The sequence below is a fragment of the Callorhinchus milii genome, unplaced genomic scaffold (genome assembly GCF_018977255.1).
Source record: "Callorhinchus milii isolate IMCB2004 unplaced genomic scaffold, IMCB_Cmil_1.0 Scaffold4, whole genome shotgun sequence".
In the NCBI taxonomy this organism is placed as follows: Eukaryota; Metazoa; Chordata; class Chondrichthyes; order Chimaeriformes; family Callorhinchidae; genus Callorhinchus; species Callorhinchus milii.
This window is the reverse complement of record NW_024704745.1, coordinates 13,010,801-13,033,488: the sequence shown is the minus strand read 5'-3', so window position 1 is coordinate 13,033,488 and position 22,688 is coordinate 13,010,801. Positions and strand designations below refer to the sequence as shown.

Sequence of the window (22,688 nt, the reverse complement as noted above, 5' to 3'; positions counted from 1 at the left end):
ACACAGTATTTCTCAGCAGGATTTCCTTAACAAGAAAGTGCTACCGATGCATGGTTTTGTATATACTTTCAATGTGCAAGTAGATGACATGGTCAACAGACTGACAAAATGTAATCCATTCTGCATGGAATCTACCTAGAAATCCATGTATGGCGAAATGGAGGACCACTGTCCACAGATATTACGTATGGTCAAATAAAAGCACCAGAATGGCTCAGTTGGTACCAATTTTGTTTCTGGGTCAGAAGGTTGTGGATTCAAATCCCATATATGTGATTCAGGCTGTACCTCTAGTGCAGGCCTGGGAGCAACTGCATTGACAGAGGTTCTGTAAGATGAACAATTGCCTGTTAAGGTTTTGGAAATGTGAGCATCATAGGAAACTCAAGGATCATTTATTATTCTTTTAAGGAAGCGTAAATATACCAGTATAGTAGACATGTGACAGATGTTACTGCTCACAATGGCACTTCTATTTCTCTTAGAATTAGGTTCATATTTGTCTTTTGGGAGCCCATCATTTCCTCTGTCTGTAATTCCTGCAGTTATTGACTGAACCGAAATTTGTGTCCAAACATTCACATGTTACTGTCTATAGAAATGAGAAATCTTAGCTGTGCATAAAGGGCCTTAAGATTCTGACAGTCTTATGTCCCTTGCTCATGGTAGGTGTTTCACCCACAAAATATACAGTCAATTCACTTTACAGTATATTCTGTGAAGTGTTTTGAGTTGTCCCAAAGATATGATAAGGTGTTATATCAAGAGCAAGGATTATTATTTATTATTATTTGATCGCACGGTAGTTTATCAGCATTAAATATGCAATTTCCTCAGCCCTTTTTTCTCTGGGTACTTTCTACTGCCTAATGTCAATTACTACTATTCTATTGCTACCTGTATTGATGCAGATTTTTTTTTGAAGGGGGTGGGTGGGAGGAATGCTTGGTTCAGAATTTGTTCATTCAGTTGTGCATCTTTTGGCCTACAAGTATATTGTAAGTCATGTTTCTTTGTTAAAGATGCAGATAGTTAATAGTTTTTGCTATTAGGTACTATAAATTGGTAGTTGATACTGTAATTGATAGTGTTTGCTATATTCTTTTAAGATTGGTAAAATGTGTCTACACACCTCATTAGTTGATGTTTTTACAGAATACACCAGATATCTTTATCGTTGGAGTGTCTTGTGATTCAAGATAAGTGTTTCCATTAAGGAGAAATGTGGTGCTTATCCTCCCTCATCCTCAGACAAAATAAGACTCCTCTCCCTTATTATACAATTTGCAGTCATATCTGAACAGCCGCTTCATTATTACACTGTAAATCAAAGCGAATAACTCAAGGTATTAGATTGCTACAGAATTACAAGCAACTACCAGAAATGGAAAAACATGAGTATGTAGGAAAGAGAAAACGACTGGTGTACATTTTTAAACTGATTCAGGATCATCTAACTCAAGGATTGATCTGGGTTCACTTGTCCATTTTAGATTTGATCAAGAATAGTGCATGTTCATGGGAGATTTCAGCAATAATAAGAACTCATTCAGCATTTTTTTGTGCTTTATTCAACAAATAAAGTTGTTAGCCTAGCTTTGTTGATAACACTCTCACCTCTGAGACAGAAGCTTGTGAGTTCAAGCCCTGCATCGGGAATATTAATTTGTATAGTCCATCCTGATGCTCCGGTGCAGTGTTGGGGGTATGCTGCTTTGCTGGAGGTGCCTTCCTTCTGATGCAATGCCAAACCGAGGTCCCATCTGCCTGTTCAGGTGGATGTTAAAGATGCCATGGCAATATCTTAAAGGTAAAGGTTGATTCTTCCAGTGTCCTGACCAACCATCCCCATCAAATAAATTTGGTCATTGTTGTTTGTGGGACATTGCCATGCGCAAATTGGCTGTTGCATTCACCTACAAATACATAGTCATTGCATTTCATAGTAACTTCTGTGCAGTGCTTTGGGAAGTCTCTCCAATATGTTAAGATGCTAAATCAAATGCAGGGATTATTTCATAATAAAATGTGAATAAACATGGTATTCTTAGACCTTAGACCTAGGCGGGCTGTGTATCGGGTAAGAGGGAGGCAGTAATGTTTTGAGTGTATCTAGTATTCCATCAAATAGATACTTCCTCTTTATGAGGAGTCCTGTAGCTCAGTGGTTAGAGCACTCGCTTTACAAGCGAGACACCTGGGTTCAATTCCAGGCAGGGCGAAACCTTGGGCAAGTTTCCTTACTCCACATGCCTAATAATAATCCCTCCAAAACCAAAAACAATAATGAATTGGTCATTTTCAATCTACGACAGTTTGTGGGACATTGCTGTGTGCAATTGGCTGCCGCATTCGCCCACAAATATACAGTCAATTCACTTTACAGTGTGTTCTGTGAAGCACTTTGGGACATCCTCCCGACGTGAAAAGCGCTATATCAAATGCAAGGATTATTATTATTATATGTCTATTGTAAATACAGTGCTGTGAAAGAATGTTGATTGCATTTTTGCTCCCGAAGTTGTACAACTCTGGTGAATCATTATTTAGGTTATATTAAAAACGCCTTTGCAAATGCTCCCCCTCCAACTCACACAAAAATTCCGCAGTTGTCAAGCCCAGGATCCAGGAAGCGCAAGTGTGCTTCATAGAGGTCAAAGGTTGGGCTGCATTAGGCTATATTGACTCTAGAACCAGATGTCTTGATGAGCGATATTCAAGCAATGAAAGAAAATTCTGCCCCAGGTTGAGTTACCAGGCACCAGGCAATGACACGGCCCAGCACCTCACCTCACAGACATAAGCGTGTGTGTTTGTCTAATGTCCAGGCACTGTGTTTGAGTAAGATAAAGTGGACTCATGCTCACTATTGAATGAGCCTCTTCCAAGACCCTTCATGGTTTCCTTTAAATAATAAAAAGGTATCAAACTTGTAAAATAGACTTATCTGGAAGCTTTGCTTTGAAAGCCCACCGTTTATAAAAAGCTACTGAGGACGTGTATACAGTACAGTTTATTCAGTGTGAAGATGATTCAGACCAAATGTTTTCCCTGAAGCAGTGAAGGTTGAGGGTGGATCTAAACGAGGTTTACTGAGCTATTTCCACTGATAGATGGATCAGTAACAACGGGAGTTAAATTGAGAATTATCACCAGAGGAAAAGAAGGGATGGGGGAGGTTAGAACAATTCTGGATTGTTTTGATAGGAAAAAACCTAGAGAAAATTCAATTTATTGACAAATGATCAGCAAGTCTGGATCAAGGCCATAAATTTAGAATCATCACCAGAAAGAAAGAAAGAGAAGGGAGGTTTGAAGAATTTATTTTACACAGTGAGTTGTTAGAATATGGAATGCTTTGCAAAAATGGCTGTTGAAAACAAGTGCATGGCAGCACTTAATGATTTAGATAAACACTTAAACAAAAAATATTATGGAGGAAAAGAGCAGAGCAATGAGAATTATGTGATTACTATCACAGCAAATTACATGTATTTCCCCTTAGACTTTTGGTTATCTAGATTACATTTAGGATATTTAGACATTTAAAGAGGAGGCTGGTTAGTTAAATACAAGCAGAACACAAGGGAAGAGATGGAAATCAGACCTCAACTAGACCTCACTAGTAGAATTTTCTGTAAATGAAGCCTGAAATTCCACCTAATAAGATAATTTTTCCTTAAAATTAAAGATCTCAGAAGGGAGGAAACCTATTACATTTATGCTTTATTCAGGAATCAGTTTTCTGCAGGCCTTAAAATAAGCGGCTTCCAAAGTTTCCATACTGCAGCACAATATTATATTTTGAAACAAAATGGTTTCACAGGCTGATGCTTGCTGGAGAATCGGGCCCCACATTTCACTATACTTACCCTTAGTGCCTATATACACAAATACGATTTTGGTCCACTGAAATTAAGAAGATTCAGAACTGGATGGTACCTGCACGGAAATACGGATTGAGATGACTTTTATTCCATCAACTGGATCTCAATCTGGATTATACAGGTAAACGTCAAACTGAGCCTGCTTTTCAGCCTACGTCTTCAGGTGGATGTTAAAAGATTCATGACACTGTTGGAAAAGAGAAGGAAGTTTCTCCTGGTGTCCTGGCGAAATTAAACAATACAGCACCAAAATAGGCCACTTGGCCCAACTCAACCATTCTGGTGTTTATATTCTACATGAGGCTCCAAACCCTCCTCTTCCCACCCATCAACACCCTTGTTCCTCACACATGCAAGGATATTGGATACATGGGGAAAATGTATAAAATGATCACGGCTGTTTGCGGGATCATTCTGGCACAAATGGTTGCTGTGTTATCCTACAAAAACAGTCACTACATTTGATAGTAATTCACTGTGAAGCTCCTCTTGACATTTCATACGATAAGGAGCTTATATAAAAAATTGTTTCTTTTTCCTAACTTTATCCTGTTTCATTTTGAAGACCATAAAAATAATGAAATCCAAACTTTATATTCAAGACCAATAATCCTTGACTGACATCCATTGGAAGAGAAAGATATATAAAAAAAACAGACCCAACTAGAAAAAGCAGCAATCCGAGGCACAGGGCTCAAGTCCAAATTGACATGTGGCTGGAAACATGAATGAAATGCTGGGAAAAGAAAGAGAAAATAATATATAATGTACAAAAGGAAATCTGCCTAGTGTGACATTCATGGAACATGAGTTTCAGTGAAGTATAAAATTACAACAAAAAAGTATATTTCTCTAAACTTTGGAATTCTCTGCATGCCAAGCCAAACCAAACCAATGATGGTCACAGTGGGAGATAATGTCTGCCAGTTTCCTAATCAAATTGAGTGATATTCATCATTTAGCACAGTGTTATTTCAGAAGAAAAAACATCAATGCCACTGGGTGTGTTTATCTATCTATCTTTAGTGATTGCCTACAAAATACACAGTCAATACACTTTACAGTGTGTCCTGTGAAGCGTTTTGAGATGTCCTCCCATTGTGAAAAGCACTCTTACTGATGCAGGGGACATGATCAATCCTATGACCTTCTGGTCAGTTTGGTTCAGTACGCAGACTGAGCCATTAGTGGCACTGAACAAGCTGAACTGGAACACTTGTGGACAGCAAAATAGGTCCACTCTCATCATTGAAGCAATAATATTTTTGAACATTTTAAAAGTTGAGCTTTTCATAGAAAAAGCTTCTGCCTAAAGATTACTTAGTTATGTATCTGCAACTCTTTAAAAAACACAATAATAATAATAATCCTTGCATTTGATATAGCACCTTATTACATCTTCAGGACGTCTCAAAGCGCTTCACAGAACAGAATGTAAAGTGAATTGACTGTATATTTTGTGGGTGAAACTCAACAGCCAATTGTGCACAGCAGTGTCTCACAAACAGTTGTAGATTGAAGTGACCAACTTGTTTTTGAAGTAATTATTATCTCCAGAAAAATTATTATTATGATTGTGACATCCTTATGCTATATTACACATCCATCTCTGAAACTCAAAACTGACTGTTTTCTGTTCCTACTTATGAATGTGGCAACAAATTAGACTCTTCCCCTCTCTCCCTATAAGTGAGGAATCAGACATGAAATATTCAGGAGATATTTAGTAATTCTAAAACTAGACTCTGTGCAAATGCAATTCTCAGAAAATCAAATTCCTGGGAACGTCTTGCTACACGGGAATCGTTGCTCTATTTTGATGCATTAGGGCAGCTATGATAATAATAATAATAATAATCCTTGCATTTGATATAGAGCTTTTCACGTCAGGAGGACGTCCCAAAGCGCTTCACAGAACACACTGTAAAGTGAATTGACTGTACATTTGTGGGTGAACGCGGCAGCCAATTGCGCACAGCAATGTCCCACAAACAGTCGTAGATTGAAAATGACCAATTTATTATTGTTTTTGGTTTGGAGGGATTATTATTAGGCTCTGTGTGGAGTAAGGAAACTTGCCCAAGGTTTCGCCCTCTGCCTGGAATTGAACTCAGGTCTCTCACTTGCAAAGCGAGTGCTCTAACCTATGATATCATTTACTGTGGAAGTTTTTCCTTACACAGTGGAAAATGGCTTCACCATATTAATATATCAGAGCTATTTTTATTGCGATTTGCTGTGCAAAACAAACCCACTTCACATGGGTAATCTATTTTTGCAACCTGTCATTTGTTTTGGTTAAAACTATCACTTCAAACAAGGGCCTCTCCCTGACTTGTCAAAATCGAAATGAGTTGATTTTTAAGATTTTATTCAACCTTTTTGGACATAGCTGTACAAAATTGGGCTGCCTACAAATATGCAGTCACTCCACAATAAATCCTGTGAAACATTTTGGGACATCCTTCTGATGTAAAAGGCACTATACCAAAATGCGAGGAATATTTATTTATTTTTACATCCAACAAGATTCTACCGCATGTCCCTATTGTAAGGTCAACTTATTCACTCCATAGAAAACTCAATGCATGGCAGCTTAAATATTTATTCTAACTAGAAATAACATGGTAACAATTTCTCACATGTGAAGAAAGGTGACTGAAGGCTTTCTCCCTCTCGAATTCCCCTCTTCTATAAACCGCTCCTGAACCTAGAAATACTTTACAAATCCCTCAATGAGTTGCCTAGCTGACGATTTAAGGAATTGTATTAATCTTTTATAGAAAAAAGATTTAATGTGTTACTTTCACACTGTATAATATTCATATTCAATTCTGCATGTTTCTTTATTCTTAACAGATTTCTTTAATTTAAAAGATTCAGAAATCCATGACATTGACTCGCAGGAACACTGCTCCAACTTGGAGGGGGGGGGAATTCCAATGAGTGTTACATTCACTGCATTGCCTTTGCCAATGCGGCCACTATTTCGATTTCCCATTTTAGTTACCCATTACTATGTATAATGTTCAATGGAAGTTTTCCCCATCAGTCTACTGAGGGCAGTGGGTGTACCCAGGCAGGATAATGTGTGTGATGAACTGTCACACTGCCTAGGAGTCTGCACTTTGATTTCATACTTAACAAATCAATTTAATTAGTTTAGAAATTATTTTAGAAATACCACAAAATTGACATTACAATTTCTTATTTTACACAAAAAGTAAATGCCTATCTGAAAAATGTAATGCACTTGCACTTAAAGCCCGGCTAGCGGACTAATGCAGGTGGGGGGAGTGAGGGGGGATTGGGCTGGGGAAATGGTGGTGGTGTTGGGCATGATCTGGAATGCTGAGACTGAATTTCCGGCTATGTGTAATTACAAAACTGGCACTTACCAGCTTTTTATTTGGTGCCGGCTTTTATCAGTGACAAAAAAGTCTGGTAAATACCGGCACTGTGATTGTAATTGTTTGAATCCTGCTAGCAGAAGATAGCGACTAAGTCATCTTCTGCACACGGAACTAAGTCAAAGTGGATATCCATTGCCACTGAAGGCCAGCAAGGACAGTGAGATGGAGGCGCATGATAGGAAGTGGGGGAGTCTACATGTGTGTTATTCCGTAGAGTTTTAAAAAAATAGTTTCGGGCCAAATCCGGCTAGGTTCGAATTCTGGATGCCTGGAGTGCATTCAGCCAGGGTTTACTGTATTTAAAGCTGACATTTCATTAAAAGTGAAGTGCAGTGAGGTAACAGGGGGTGTCCTCTAGTGTTCTACACAAGAATTAACAGATGTTCTGGCCCATTACCGATAACATTACACCAATGTCCCACAAACTGCCATCAAGTGAAGGACCAATTTCAATTGTTGGCCAGCAAACTAGAAGAAATTCCCTTCTCTTTTCAAATAGTGCCATGGGATCTTTAACATCCACCTGAACAGGTAGACGGGACCTTGGTTTGATGTTTCATCTGAAGGATGGCACTTACAACAGTGTGTCACACACCCCAGCTCTGCATTGGAGTGTCAGCTCAAACTATGTGATTTCAAGTCTTGAACCCACAACCTTCTGACTCAGAGAATGTGAGAATGCTTCTACAGCAACAACAACTTGGATTTATATAGCGCCCCATGCTAGATGGCATCTCAGAGCGCTTCACAGTAATGGATCCCGGGGTCGAGCTAGCGGGAGGGGGAGGAAGGTGACCAAAGGCGCGGTTGAAAAGAAAGGTCTTCAGCCGAGACCTGAAAATAGGAAGAGAGGGCACGAGGCGAAGGGAGTGAGGAAGGGAGTTCCAGAGCCTCTGGGCATAATGGCTGAAGACACAGCCGCCGATGGTGGAGTGGAAGACTCGAGGGACAAAGAGGAGGCCAGACCTGTGGAGCGAAGGCAACGGACACTGTTGTGAGGATAGAGGAGGTCAAAGAGGTAGGGGGGTGCAGAGGAGTGGAGGGATTTGAACACAAGGGTGAGGATCTTGAAGTCGATCCTCTCTGGGACAGGCAGCCAGTGCTGTCTGGCAAGGAATGGGGTAATCGGGGAGCGGAGTTTGGTGCGGGTAAGAATACGGGAGCAGAGTTTTGTATGACCTGGATTTTATGAATGGTAGTGAAGGGAGACCGGCGAGGAGGGCATTTGAATAGTCCAGCCGAGAAGTGGCAAATGCATGGACCAGGGTTTCAGCGGCTTTCGGAGAGAGGTAATGGCGGAGACGGGCGATGCATTGGAGGTGGAAGAAAGCGGTGCTGGTGAGGGACCGGATGTGGAGGAGGAAGGATAGTTGGGGGTCGAACCTGTAGAGACATACAAATGCCATTGAAATTTTATTTACTATATATTATTTTTACTGCATTGTTGCAATATTGAGTATTTTTGCTCTGAGAAGGGTTAGGTTCTTGTAGACGAACATCCCGAGTCTAACTTCCACGCTGGATCTTGCTAATTGCATTGAAATTTGACGGACACTTGCTGGCACAGTGTACATCGAGTACCTGACAGACTTGTCGTGTAACTTATAACTTTGTTATGTTGAGGCAACATCAGCAGAGTCAGAAGAAATGCTTATGAGAATAAACTGCTTGGCAGAGGGGAAAATCGAGTTAGTAACTGGAGTAACAAAAAAGACAAAGCAACATCCTCTCTCCTTTCACTGTGCAGCTTCCTGGGGAGTTACTCTCTTGCTTGTACTGGCTGCTGTTCTCTCAGTTGGTAGGCCAAGCATCAAACCAGTTAGAAACTCATTTTCATACCAGTATGTAGTTTGGAAAGGTGAAACAGTTCTGGGAATGCGGAGATGTGAGTGAAATGCGATAAGTGCCAAACTTCCTGAAAAACAAGTTTGCCCATAGATATATAATAATATTATTATAATAATAATAATCCTCGCATTTGATATAGCATTGTTGTGTTGTCGATACGTTTCAAAGCACTTTGCAGAATATATTGTAAAGTTAACTGACTGTATATTTTGTGGGTGAAACGCGGTAGCCAATTGCACACAGCAGTGTCCCACAAAAAGCCGTTTAATAATTCTTGAATTTGATACAGTGCATTTCACATTTCAAAGCATTCCACGGGATTTACTGTAAAGTGCAAAGATTTAAAACAAAAGAGTCCCAAGCAGGACTAGGGATAAGAAGAAATTCTTTCCCTCCCAGAGTAGAGTGCACACGTGGGACAGGCTCTCAGCAACAGCCACTGGTGCTGGTTCAATTAACTCCTTCAATAAAGAACCGGATAAGCATGCGCTAGGGAACAGTACTGAAAGGTACAGGGTTTAGTGCAGACTCGGGAGAGTGGGTTTGGTGCTCCAGGGGCACAAGGGCAGGGGAGAGCAGGAGGCCAGGGCTGAGCAGTAGAGATGTGAGGATGGATGAATAGCCTGAGATTTTGCTAAATTATACTTGGGGATCAAGGGGTTTCCTGTGCAGAGATTCTCCTCAGGAGAGAGAAAGAAAGGGTGGGGTGGGGTCCACAATAGGGCACCATTTGTAATAGTTTATGAAAAGAGCTGACCCTAATGGATGAATGGATGGATGGGCTCTTTCACGTTTCGTGCTCATTCTTCAATGATTCGAAACGGGATTGGAAAAGTAAAGCCAGATCATAACTTCAGGATGTATCATGGCAGTAGAACAAGAGGAAATAGGTTTAGAGTTGAAAACAGCATTTTTTTTCTTTATAATCAACAAGTGGTACAGGTTGCCAGGAAAGGTGTTAGATACCAGGACATTGGACTCATTTAAACAGCAGCTGGCTGGAGTGATGGAGGGATGGTAGGGTGGGTGTGCTGGAGGGATGAGATCGGATGAGCCAAAGGGCCTTCTTCAACCAGGCCAATCTTATGATCTTGTGAACAACAAGACCTTTGTCACTTTAATGCTTTGACAGTGACCTCGGCATTCCTGCAGCAAACTTAAAATCTGTGGATTTATTAATGTTTATTTCATTGCCCACAAAATACTCACAATCAGTAACACCACTTTACAGTATGTCCCATGAAGTGCTTTGAGATGTAATAAAGTGCTATATCAAACACAAGGATTATTATTATCGTAAGCTCGCTTTAGGTTCTGAAACAATTTCTCTGTGTGTTCCTCTGATTGTAACTCAGAACGATATTCCTCACAACATCACTGTATACATAATCACGTAAAAGAAAACATTGCCACAATTTGAAGGCTGAAACTGACGCTAAAGGGTTATCATTGTGCGAATGCAATGCGGAAATGCTTAACCTTGGTGTGCTGTTAAAAGAACGATTCTTCAGTCCACAATGTCTTCACAGGCCTGCTGTGAACAAGTGTTTAGTTTTCTCCACCTTCGTGCTCCCTAGTTTCCCAGAGGCTTTCTGGGGGTAACACAGGCTGAACTGTTCCCCACTGATAAAGAAAATATCAAGTGTCGTTGATAAATGTGTCAGCCTGGTCTCACTTCACAGGGCAAAAAAGATGTATCTCGACAGAGTTGGAAAACTAAAGACTGAAATCCTGCTTAATGCGGGAGATGGGAAACCTTGTTGAGAAACGTTTGCTCCAAGTTGACATTTTATGGCTCTCATTGGGTCTCCAGTGTAATAATTTACTGGCCACTGGTTAATAAGTAAGAGGTCCATCTGCGATTTGTAAAAAAGCTTTTGCAATATTGAGGAAACTCCAGTTTCTCACAGGAAGGAGGTGAAATTTGTAGGTTAGCTGTTTGTGGTGTTATTTTTCTTTTGAGCACAAGCTTTTTTTTTAAAGCTTGACAGGTTTGATTTGTGGAGCTTTTCTAACTGCATCTGAGAGTTAGTGAGAGTGGAAACCCAATTCATACTGCATTTGCCATAGAGGGTTGGCAAAACTACACTGAGTTTGCCACAGCTCTGAATACCAACTCATGCCCCTCTCCACCTTCCACACAATGGTTGACTCAACACTGTTGGTTCCTGTGAAGGAGAATTAAAATACTGTTAAAAACAAAGCCAGACTGGCTTTCCTCATATTCAACATGGTGCCAAGATTATCAGATCACAAATAGAAGCAAACTAAAATGCAGAGATCAGGAGTGGGAGAGTTCACAGCCATTCTTCAGGAATGAGTGATCAATTTTATTTGCAGGATTGTCAGCCACGATACTGGGAGAAACTCCCTTTTCTTTTCGAATAGTGCCATCTAAACACCCATCTACACAGGCTTGGTTTAACATCTTATTTGAAGGATAGCACCTCCAACAACGCAGCACACCCTCACCACTGTACTACAGTGTCAGTCTCCGCCAGTTCAAAGTCCTGTTGTGGGTGACGCTGTGTGACAGTCTTCTGACTCTGAGGCAAGAGTGCTGCAATTGACTGATTTACACAAAATATACAGTCAATTTGCTTTACAATACATTCAGTGAAGCACTTTGAGAAGTCTGAACGATGTGATAAGGCGCGATAGTTTTCAGCCTTCAGCTCCCCTCTCGACTCTCTACCCCCTCCTCGCTCTCTCCCTTCCCTCCCCTCACCCTGACCATTTCCTCCTGCTCGGGTCCTGATCCAACTGTCCAGCGCCTTGGGACATCCTCCCAACGTGAAAGGTGCTCTATAAATGCAATCTTGTTGTTGTTGTTGTTGATATCAAATGCAAGGATTATTATGAAAAAAAACAGAATCGCTGAGAACATCAGCAGGTCAGGCAGCATCTATGGAGAAAGGCTGAAGGATTTCAATTCCGACAAAGGGTCGTGGACCCGAATAGTTGACTCACTTTCCTTTCTCCATAGATGCTGCCTGATCTGCTGAGTGTTCCCAGCAACTTCTGTTTTGTTTCAGATTTCCAGCATCTGCAGTATTTTGCGTTTTGTAAGGATTATTATTATTATTATCACCGTGTTCTGCTAAGTGCTTTATTAACTTTCTTCTATGTCTCCATGTACGAGAGTTACCATCGAAAACGTTTCCCCTCACATCACGTCTCGGAGAGTTTTGTGTCTGCTTCAGCTATCTGTTTTGTAACGCACGCTGGGCATTGTAGAACATAGCTGAGGAATGTTTTGTTATTGAACCGTGCGAGTGCAAATGCGTGAGAGTGTAAGTGCTTAAAGCAGAAGAGTGGCAGCGGGGAGTAGCTGACACTGAGTGCTTAAATCATCCAGCTTTCAGTGACTGTGTAGATAGGGGGTCCAGCTCCAAAGCACTTGAGACCCATCTTCGTGACCAAGGCAGCTGTCACATCTGAGCCTCCAAATTCCTCACAGTCTTACCCTTCAGACCGTTGTCTTTAAAATTTAAAAACGGTGTAGAATATTGGAAATTCCTGAATGGTGTCCGAGTTTGGAAGCAGATTTTCCCGCAGTTGTTTTATGAATTGAGGCAAAACGGGTTTCCATGTTGAAACTGCATTTAGAAATTTTGCACAGTTCTGCGCAATCTAAAACAATAAGAAAATGGTCTTAAGGTTAAGAGCGTGAGAACATTTAGGCATCTGCGATGTTGCCTTTTACCATGTGCATAACCAACCAGAGAAGTAAGTATATGTATGAAATCTTAAATATATTTCATCTGAACTTGCCCACATTTTAAACCCAATTTTAAGAGCATGTTTTCTAACGGGTGCAAAAACTGAAACTGGTGCAAAGTGCTGAAATTAGCATTTTTATGGTTCGAAATGTCACATCTGCCTATGCAATTTCCAGGCAGAGACTCCCAACTCAAGTGAACAAAACAAAGCAGTAACTTCAGGCTATCAATGTAATGACCAGCGATATTGGAAATAAAAACTGGATATTATTTTAACTGATATAGTTGCTAACAATGATACACTGTAGATGGAAACGAGCAGCGTAGCCATTCTGAATCCTAATGAAGTCATTTAAAGTTTTTCAGCTAAATGTTGCAACTTGTTTCTTTTTAATAATAATCCTTGCATTTGCTATCGTGCTTTATCAGGTCTTCGAGACGTTTCAAAGCGCTTCACAGAATATACTGTAAAGTGAATTGACTATATTTTTGTGGGCAAAACGCGGCAGCCAATTGCACACAGCAGTTTCCCACAAACAGTTGTGGATTGAGTGACCAATTTTTTTTTGAAGGATTTATTACCTCCAGAAAAGCAATCTGCCAATCAATCTAGCAACCGGGTTCCTACTTACTGCTACGTAAGCAGAAGTATGTGGAGTAGGGAAACTTGCCCAACATTCGGTCCAGCCGGGAATCAAACCCAGGTCTCTCGCTTGCAAGGCGAGTGCTCTAACTACCGAGCTACAAGATTCCATGAGACTTTGTCATGAGACTGTACAATTATCTTAAAATGCTTTCATATTTGCAACGGTTTTGCCCGAACCCCAGATTAGCATTCTGCACTAGAACATGAACATGGGATTGAAGGGATGGTTTCAATCGGCCACCCCTCAGGCAGCCAGATTTCAGGAGCTGACACAGGCGAGATTGGGTTGAAAATGCTCATTCTTTGCCCTGTCGTCTTGTTGAGAAAGAGCTGTGTTGAGCATGTGTGTTCTGGCGTTGATCTAATGGCCAGATTTTGACATTGTTGCAGCCTGCTGTGAGCGAATTATAACTTCATCAACTTCTCCAGTTGCTCTCTAAAGATCCCTTTGGTTATTGAGAAAGTCAACCCTCTTCTCAAGGTTACCATTGTTCAATTGACCTCACCCTACTCAGATTCCAGCACTTCTGAAAGCACCATTGCAATGTTGTCTCAGAAGTTCATCAAAAGTATCTGACTTTATTTAATGAAGAATTTGCTAATTTGAAGAAAATGGGACTTCATTCCTTCCTTGTTAGGTCAAAATTGAACACACACATACACACACGCACACTGTCAAATGATCGCAAGGATTGGTAGACCTCAGCATTTAAAAGATTACAATCAAAAGTTATTGAAGCCTAGCTCAGTTGGTAGCACCATAAGGTGTGGATTCAAGCCCCAAGTCGGGACTTTGAGCTCAAATTCTAGATTGGCACTTGTGTGCGATGCTGGGGGAGTGCTGCAGTGTCCGAGGTACTGTTGTTCAAATTAAGAAATTCCATGGTTGATAGCAATCCTGACTCATCATCACATCTGTAAATGAATGCAAATAATGGCCAGAATAATAGATAATAGATCACAAAATGTTTTATTTTCACACACATCACCGGGTAGTGATTCTACATATGCAGTAAGGAATGTGATGCATTTAGACTTCTATTGCTGTCCTTGTTTGATATTCCCCCATTGGAGACGAATATTATGACTCATTTAACTTCTTAAAGGGAATAACAACAACAGCAACCTACATTTACATAGCGCCCTTCATGCCGGATGGCATCTCGGAGCACTTAGAACAAAGCCATTAGAATTGAAATCATTCAGATTTGCCCCGAATGTTTTAAAAATCAAATCTGAAACAAGCTCGATTCAGATAAACTTGGATTTCAGACACAGTTCGGAGACGTCACTATAACCAGATTGGTTTACAAACGGAAATCTCTTGATTTGCAAAGCAGAAATTTCTGATGAGCCACAATCGCTAACGGTAATGGATTTACTGGCAGGCAGGCAGGCCTTACAGCGCCACTCAGTCTACTTTAGTGATCGTTTAACTACATTTAAAGCTCAAACTCTGGACCCCCCTTCAGTTGTCAGACACACTCTTCATGCTGACACGGTGCATGGAATGTACTGCCATTTGATTCTGCTTGTCAGCAGAGTGATACAGCACCAAGCTCATGCTGGGATTCACAACAGGCCACCACTGGGGCAGTGCTAGGCTGTTAGTTAAGAAAACAGTTCCACTGCTTTTGGTTTCTGTTCTCATTGTCCCTATTAGGCTCAGTATTCGATCTCCCAGGCATGTTACTAATTGCTTTACCATATCAGGCATGTTTTCTGCCTTGCAATACACATTGGATATAAAGGGAATCAATGACTTAATAGGATTCTAACATATCCAAAGGGGAGAAATTCCACCTGGGCCTAGATTTACTTTATTTATTTAGCATTTCAGAGTGTCAAGAGTTTGGCATATTCTTATATCAAAAAGAGTTTCTCCCACTGTCCTGGCCAACAAGCCGCCAAATAAAATTGGTCACTCACTTTGCGGCTGTTTGTGCAAATTCAATCAATCAGTACCTCTACATGTTTAACATTCCCCTACAAAATACACAGTCATTGCACTTTACATTATATCCTGTGAAGCTTGCTTTGAGATGTCCTCCGATGTGAAAGGTGAAAATATCAAATGCAAGGATTATTTTCTTATTATGAAGTTGTGACAAGAGAGGCTACTTTCACATAAGAGTAGAGCAAGTGAATAGTTGTGGAATACGAAACATAGAATAAATTGGGACAAGTGTTAATCACCTTCTAGCAAACTCAATGAGCTGGATGACCTGAACTTTGAATGCCTATTCCAAATAATACGTAATAATAACACTTACATTTAATATAGGACATCAAAAATACTAAAAGTGTTTTGTGTGTCACACAATCAGATGTTTAGAATAAGTTATGGACTTGAGCCCACACCCAAACAGTGTACAGTAAACCTCACATAAGTTGTATCAGTTGGGATGATAAACTTAAAATGATGTATGCAAGTATGAGTTATGTGAAACGTAAACAATATTAAATTCAACGGGACTTGGGCAGATGTACGACTTAGGCGATTATACGATTTATACAGATCAGACTTGTATGAATTTTCCAGTAGTTTATTTGTTTGTTATGTAAAGAGCAGATTTTGATTGTAGCCACATATGGGTCCATCAAATTCACACGCTGTAATTTACAAAAAGCAATGCAAGAAATTAATTGGTAGGAGTTAGTATTTCTGCTCTCACCATCAGCTGGCATCGAATATTAATAATCCTTGCAATTGTATAGTACTTTCCATGTCGGGGGGATATCCCAAAGCGCTTCACAAGATTTACCTTGAAGTGTGTTGGTTGGTGATGAGGCACTGTATTGTAGCTGCTCAGATTTAGTGAGTGTCCGCACATTTTGTGACAATAATGACCATCTTGTAACATAGTGATGCTAAACCAAGGAGAAAGACCCACATGCTTTAATAGGAAATCATACTCTGTTCCTTGAAGAGCTAAAATTCTTCTTTATGAAATTGGGTACAGCAATGTCCCACCAACAGCACTAAAGTAAATCAACAGTTTTATCTGGGGGAACGTTGGCTAGGACGCTGGGATAAACTATTCTTGTTCAAGCAGTGTCATGAAACCTTTCAGGCCCACCTGAACATTTGGCTTAGAATATCATCTGAAGGACGGAACCTCCAACAATGCAGCCACTCACCCAGCATTGCCCTGAACATATGCCCAGAAGGACCTGATGTGAGGTTTGATCCAAAGGAGATGTATGAGCCATCAGGTGTTGCAATATTTAGATCCACATACCTGATGCTGGGTTGGTTCCCAATCAGGATTGTCATTTTCATTTATGGGATCTGAACAGACCCTGCTGTGAGGTAACCATACATAGAGGACACAGTTTAATCAGAGATTTTCTCTATTAAAAATGCATGTTCATTTTCTCACTTGAAATTTATTACCCGGCTTCTCTGCCAGAGCAGCAGAGCAGTCATGTAGGACAATATAGGCGAGAGGTCTCAGTCGGTAACTTAAACTGTCAGGAAATTGAGAGAGATTTCCTCTTACAGAAATGAAATACAGCAACATGCTGGTAAATGCATAAATTGTTGCGCGAGGCAAGTTTATGCGTTTACCATGTTTTGTAGCAACAATTCTGCGCACAAAGTTCCCTTTGTAGAATTACGCATTATTAGTTTCAATATGCTGCAGTTATTATGCATTAGACATTTTTGCAGTTCTTAAAAATTATTGGCTTCCAAATTAAAACTGAACTAAAGAATCGTTTACAATTCAGCAATTCGATGGATACACTGTACCTCCAGTTACTGGAAGGAATCCCCATTGGTCACTTATTAAGACATCCTATTTCGGTTGTGTTTTAGACCCCACTGTGATGCCTATCTTCCAGTAATTATCACACTTAAATGTAAACAGAATATCTTCCACAATTTGATTTTTTTATGGATTTAATAGGGAAGGATGGCCTCACATAGATTTAAGCTACTGAGTTAGTTTCAGTATCGAACAATACATCAATTGATTTAGTATTCAATTTAAAATACAGGAAGCTTATCTTAGTTTATTCAGCTTAGTGGTTAGAGGATTCGCCTCGCAAGTTAGAGACCCGGGTTCGATTCCCGGCAGGGCGAAAAGTTAGGCAAGTTTCCTTACTCCACACGCCTCTGTTTACCAAGCAGTAAGTAGGAATCCGGTTGTTAGTCAATTGGAAAATCGCTTTTCCGGGGGTAATAATTCCTTCAAAAAAAATAATAAATTGGTCATTCAATCCACGACTGTTCCTGGGACACTGCTATGCACAATTGTCTGCCGTGTTTCGCCCACAAAATGCACAGTCAATTCACTTTACAGTATATTCTGTAAAATGTTTTAAGACGTCTCAAAGACGTGATATGCAAATGCAAGGATTATTCCTCTTCTGAATGCAGCAGCTATGCATCAACATTGTAGGACAGCATCTTCAGGAGAGGGAAAGGAATTCATGAAAAATATATTTGACGTTTGTTTTGATTTTCTGTGGACTCTTGTATACTCGCCAATTTGGTGAATTGGCCATTTCCCTTTGTGGGACGTTGTTGCGCCCAAATTGATCACCTTAGCCTACTAATGGAGTCACTACACTCTACAGTGAATCCTGTGAAGTGTTCTCAGATGTCCTCCATGTTGAAAGACACTCCATAATCTTCATGTGTGAAGATAATTTTTAATGGAAGTAATTTCTATGAATCATGGGGGGAGGAAAGAGCGGAGTGATTCTGCCATCTCAACAAATAATCAGCTTTCCACTGTGTTTTAATAAGAGCTTAGCTTTCTTCTCTTTGGTTCCCATTTACTATTTGATTAGATCATTTCCCCCTCACAGGGCCCCAGTGTAAATGGAATGCGTCTCACGTAACAACTTTTTATCTTGAATTTGAGTGTGTGCCAGGTGTAAATATTCCAGACTAAAGATAATAATGTTGAACCATTATTCACTGTGTGTCACATTAACAGACTCATCTCGTAGGCCGGCTCCCGTGAACTCTTTCATTTCTTTGCGGGTCAGTGCCTACATATGTTAATTACACCATAGAGTGTATGCCGGTTTCATGAGGTTTTCTGTATTGCAGTTTAATGAGGGGCAACTGGACTTAAGAGAAGCAATGGAAGACCACCTTCTTTAGAAAGAGTAATGATAATAATAATCCTTGCATTTGGCGTAGTGCCTTGTCACGTTGTTGAGATGTCTCAAAGCACTCCACAAGACATACTGTAAAGTGGATTGACTACATATTTTGTGGGCGAAAGCTCTCTCTACCTGTCCTGTAAAGCAAAGATCTGACACTAAACCCACAATGAGATAGTCCCGAATGAGATGTATTCTACTTAAAAGAGTGAGACATTTTCTATTTCCAACCATTTCTTTTTGAATTTCATAGCCAATTTGGTGCTTCATTAAGAAGAGCCAATTAAATAGAAGCATGTCATGATTCTCAATCCACAACACTGGTGTTTTAAGTAACTCCTTTATTCTCTGCTCACAACAATCCAACACTCCAACCATAACCCATACCCCGGTTCTTTCCCAGGATCCTTTTATACTTTCCTTCACATCCCATACCTGCAAGGAATTCAACTGATTCTGCCCAAACTCATTCTGTGCAGACACTTTACAGCCAACAGAGCAAGGAGACTTATATCCCATTAGGTAGGGATTGCAACAACAACAAAATTACATTTGTATAGCGCCTTTCACATCAGCAGGACATTCCAAGGCGCTGAACCCAAAAGGTGAAAGGCCACTGCACCAGTCTACAAACAAAAATATATCAAACTTTAGATTTAGAGGGCAATTCTTTGATGTCAACTTTGATGGGCGAGAGCAGCTTAAATGTAAGTGGTTGGCAGTGTGAGATAATAATGGGACTTCACTAACATTAAAATATGAATCAGTGTTCAGTTACCGGTTAGCAAAGCTCCGTGCATCCCATAAGTGCACTTGTGTGATGATCAGTTTGATTAAGAAGAACGCAAATTAGAAGCAATCACGTCACTCCAGGTGGCTGACTCTAACCCACTTACAAGTTTAACACATATGAGCTGCAGAATGCAGAACAACTGAGCCATTAATCTCGCACTCAAAACTTTTATTAACGACTATTTTTAACCCCCGCCCCCCATGAGTTAGTGGAATAGATTCACTTCATGGAATTATCATCAACTACTTTGTTTCTTCACAAGATCCCTGGAAGTGTTGACACGGTGGCAATTCTTAGCCTTGAACAGAGGAGCAACGTTTATTTCTTCGGCTATAGAATAAAGAAGATGAGATCGTTCTCGCAAATTCTTTTCAGTGCTTGGAAAATGAATGGTGCAAACCTAAGGGGGGTGAGGAGAGAAGGAAAAAATACAGCCAAGCTTTCCTGTACGTGTTTTGCCAGATTAAGCTTCACACTAATATCCTCACACAATGGACCGCACTGAATATCAAATTAACATTTAATTACTGTTTGATAATTAAGTACACATGTTAGTGCGAGGAGGAGGGTGGGGGCTGGGGTGGGGTAAGAGAGAGGAATCCACCTTTTTAAAAACATAGTTTTACTTTTACGGCTAAACAAACAATCCTTCCAATAAATTGGGAGTGTTTTACGGTTGTACTAAAGACAAAAAAAGTACAAATTACGGCAGGCAGATGGGAGAGAGCAGAGGGTTTGAAAAGCATATAATAAGTATATCCATTCTCCAGAGGATGGAGGGTGTGCTATAAAATCTATATGAGGGGGTGTAAATCAATGAGCAGGATACAGGGCTTTGGTGGTAGAGGCAGCTCCAGGGGACAGGGGTCTGCTCAGTATCTACTGCTTTTTCATTTCCTGTTGCTTTCTATGGTTTGCAGAGTTGGAACATTCCTACAATTATGCATTTTTATATGTTAAGCAGACCACTTTGGAAGACAAGGTATGAATCTGGTGTCTGAAGAACATATGGCACTCAGGGCAGATATTTGTTCTTAGATTTTTAGTTTCAACGTCGCACAACAAGGACGACCCTCGCTAACCAGCACAAAAAGCCCCGTTTAAAACATTTTCCATCGATTGGCCTATGCGCTTTACGGTGTAAAGCTTCTCTCCGCAAGGCTACCCATTCCGATTTAATGTGCAGCCTCCAGATTCAGTCCAGATTCCTGCTCGAGATTAAACATGTTATAATCACTCGGATGAATTGCTCCCACTCTTTTGATGTGTAAGGCTCTGTGGGTGGTGGCATCTTACATCTCCTGCGCCTCCCCACTCACCTGAACGTTAGACAGAGCCTGCCACCCTATCAATTTTCCAATTAAACATTGCTCATACTGCACAGTGTGATACAAAATACACACAATCACACCTCTTTACAGTGTATCCTGCGAAGTGCTTTCAGACATCTCGATGACGTGATAAGGCGCTATATCAAATGCAAGGATTATTATTCGTAGTAATAGTAGTAGTACAGTATGATTATATTGAGTTTTCTTCAAACTCAATAGTTTGAGAGCATAAATAACAATTGTGAAAGACATTATTACTCTGTAGTGGAGTGCTTTCACTATGAAATATTGACCCACCCCTCTCTGGAGAAATTCCATTAGGGTCTAGATTTACTCTTGAAGCTTGCAGCACTTGGCAACGTGTTGAATTCAGTCTTGACTCTGAAGCTGTTTTTCTGCAGTTCTTAAAATAAATTTACAGAAAACTAGCTTCAAAATTAAGACTGTATTTAAGAATTTACCAAGTTCTAGACACTCTGGAATGCCATTTACATGGAATAAATCTCAACCTGGATGGATTTTCTCCCCACTCCCTCTGTAGTTATATTGCCTTAGACTCTAAACAACAAGTTACAGGAGCACAGAACAGCAGAGGATACAGTGAAGTCCATTGTTCCCATGAAAATGGTCTTGGGCTGGAATCAGAGCAACACATCCACTCTCACAAGTTTGGTATGGAATTCTTCTTTGGAGCCAGGAGTTTGAGAGGGGGGTTAGGGGAAGGAATATACAGCGGCTGTGAAAAACGTAACAAGTTATTTGAAATTTCCTTTTAAGATTATAAATAAAGATTTTCCCTTTACAAAACACTTGTGCCGAAGGTCAGTATAGGGGTTAGTAATGTACATAGTATTATTATAATAATAATACTAATCCTTGCATTTGATATAGTGCCTTATAATGTCTTCAAGAGTCTCAAAGCGCTTCACAGAACTATACTGTAAAGTGAATTGACTGTATATTTTGTGGGCGAAACGCGACAGTCAATTGCGCACAGCAGTGTTCTACAAACAGTTGTGGATTGAGTGACCAATTATTATTTTTTTAAGGATTTATTACCTCCGGAAAAGTGATATGCCATTCGACTAACAACAGGGTTCCTACTTACTGCTAGGTAAACAGAGGCATAGTGAAGTAAGGAAACTTGCCCAACGTTTCGCCCTGCCGGGAATCAAATCCAGGTCTCTCGCTTGCGAGGTGAGTGGTCTAACCATTGAGCTACAGGACTCCACATAGTACATTTTATTATTATACACACAAAATAATGGGAAATCGATTCACTTATAATCCATAACCAGGAGATGTAATATAGGACCTTAAACCATGTGATAGAGTCACTGGGTCTGGGCTGAAACCAGTTCAATGGTAAGAGTGTTCATTGCCAAGGCTGTGAATAACAATATTGCTTTCCAGGCACATCATAATTCAGGTCAGTGAAATCCAAAATGTGGTGCAATTATGGAAACAGTTAAGGACTGTCTAAGACATTGCTATAGCAAAATTTGGTGGGTATTATGGGATTCCCAGTATATAGTCATCCAAGGCAATCTTCATTCATTAACATCAATAAAGAAACCAATGTATTCACTGTTGCTGTCACTGACAACTAAATCTACCTTTGATCAAACAACATGAACATCTTTTTATTTCCCTGCAGACTGATACTGTTTGATTCTTAAACATCTGAAGAATAGTTTCTGCCCTTGAGGATTTCTATATGAAACTGTTTTCCATGCACATTGAGTTCCTATCCCGTTTTATCAAGTGATTCCACCTCCCACTGCTGTCATTCTCACTTGAGGGAAAAGTGTTCCTGAACATGCTCCCAGGAATTGCAAAAACTACAGCACAACTGTGACACTGTTTGTCTACTGCAGGCAGACTGAACAAACTCCCAAAGTATTGTCCATTGCTCTGAACATTGTAA

The 22,688-nt window shown here is 40.2% G+C and overlaps 1 non-coding gene across 1 annotated transcript; it reads left to right on the top strand.

The window, feature by feature from the left end:
• The first annotated feature begins 2,150 nt into the window (after positions 1-2,150).
• trnav-uac lies at positions 2,151-2,222 on the top strand. Its single transcript has one exon. It is a non-coding gene; the product is annotated as a tRNA-Val (tRNA).
• Positions 2,223-22,688: the final 20,466 nt, after the last annotated feature.